This window comes from Elephantulus edwardii, unplaced genomic scaffold (genome assembly GCF_000299155.1).
Source record: "Elephantulus edwardii isolate Elephantulus edwardi_28Jun2011 unplaced genomic scaffold, EleEdw1.0 scaffold00055, whole genome shotgun sequence".
In the NCBI taxonomy this organism is placed as follows: Eukaryota; Metazoa; Chordata; class Mammalia; order Macroscelidea; family Macroscelididae; genus Elephantulus; species Elephantulus edwardii.
The window spans coordinates 17,147,979-17,150,069 of record NW_006399805.1 but is presented as its reverse complement, the minus strand read 5'-3'; positions in this window follow the sequence as shown (position 1 = coordinate 17,150,069).

The window sequence follows — 2,091 nt, the reverse complement described above, 5'->3', positions numbered from 1 at the left end:
GGGGTGGCACTGCTGCAAGTGAGCGTGGAGCTGCCTCCGTCTCCAGAAGCGTCTTTCACATTCAGGACAAGCGACGGGCTGCCTGGCAGCAGTATGGTCTCGCAAGTGCAAAACCAGGGCAACCCAGCTTCTGAAGACCTGACCACATGTGTGGCAGGCAAAGCCCAGGTCTGAGGTGGCTGCAGCATGGACCTGGTGGTGCAATGCCAGGAAGGGTGCATGGCGGAAGCGGCGCCCACACTCAGAACAGGGCAGGGGCAGCCGGGCTTGGCACCACCGAGCATGAAGCCGCAGGGCTACCCTCCCTGGGAAGTGTCGCTTACAGTGGACACAGCGTTTGGCTCCATGTGGGGTTCGGCCACCCAGTGTGGCCCTCAAAGTGCCCAGTGACCTCAGCCCGCGGGGCTCCAGGGTCCGTGGTGACTCCTGGGAGGGCCCAGAGAGAAGCTGGTGCTGGGCAGGGGCCACAGCCAGGAAGCCCCTGCAGCGCCGTTCCAACATCACCTCTTGCTCTGTTGAGGGCAGAAAGCAGAGTCACTCAGAGCCCAAAGTGCCAGTCCGCGCTTCTTCCCACCAGCCCCACCCAGAGGGGCTCCTTGGACAGGTGGACAGAACCTCTAGGGAGTGTCTAATGTACATCTATCTATTCCCACGTTGAACGTGGAATGGACACTTTGTGGGACCCCTCACTGCACCCACTCCCTGCAAGTAGCAAACATGCGATCAACAGTAAACAACACAGCCCTGTCTACCTACAGTGCTTTATGATTTCCCAAAGCCACCTCCTTTCTCTTCTCCACTACATCTTAAGTGGCTCTAGAAGCCACAGACAGAGCAAAAAGAGGGCAAGGAAACCCAGAGCCGAACTGAAATCAGTTTTCTGAACTCCCAGTCCAGTGCTCTTTCTACGTAATTGGTTTGTGAAGACCTCACAGAGCTTCTCTCTACCCTTGCCTGGGCTGTACACTATCAGGGGAGCTGTTTGTATGCCTTCCATTCAACCAATCCTCACCCTAGAAACATGGAACGCCAACAGCAGTTCTTAGGAACAGGAGTAGTGGGTTATACTCCTGCCTGGCAACGCCTGTCCAGAGGAGGCTGCCCTGCTCCGCCCACATGATTAGGACATAGGAAGGCGGCAAGTTCTCCCGGAATCCACCCACCACCACCTACGTTCTGCTCCCTTGAGGGCCTGATCCCTGACCCTCCTTACTGCCGGATGTTGGGGGTTACTAGGTGAGAGAAGGGATGGGGGGAAAAGACTATAAATCTGTCCCTTGCCTCATCCAGGCCAGTGGCTGCCCCACTTACAGCTCTTTCTCGGGTCGGGGAGCTTCAGAGGACTTCTGTCACCTCCTCTGCAGATAAAGGCATATCCCCCTAAACTGCTCGGGCTCAGTTGACCCCCAACACAGGGCTCCCTCACCTGGCCAAGGCGGCTCGAGCTATTGCCTGCAGACCATCTACGAGAACAACAAACGGGACACAGGCTGGAGACTGCTTGCGAGAACAACAAAGGCCTGACTCTACCCTGAAGCCTGCTGGGCTGGGGATGTGGCTTGGTATAGCTCCGCCTGGGGTCACTCCTGTGACTGTGGCACCGGCTCCGCGCCCCACTCCGGGAGGCACCAGACGTCAGCGAGAACTGCAGCAACAGAGACACCCCTGCCCCCATGGCAGAGCTCAGCACTCCGGGTGCCTGGAGGCCAGCCTGACCTGCGGGTGGGGACGGACGCCTGAGACGGACGCCCCAGCGGTCATCTGGATCCTCGCTGCTGCCAGCGGCCCACCCCTCCCCCGCCAACAAAGCCGCGCTCTCCGGCTGAAAGCTGACAGAGTGACCTTAACGGACACAGACAAGGACCGAGAGCGCCCCCACGGAAATGCCCTGCTGCGCGTGACCATTGCCTCTCCGCCGCCCAGCGTGCACCCTGGGCAGCCGGGCTCCGGGCAGCTGGCAAAGCAAAGGCCGCCAGCGCCCAGCCCCTCCCCCCACTCCCCTGGCCGGACAAGGCCTGGTTCCCACGGGCAGCTCGGTCGCTCCGGCCCGCGCAGGGGCACCTCGGCCGCCCCCACCGCCCCGCGCCCGCA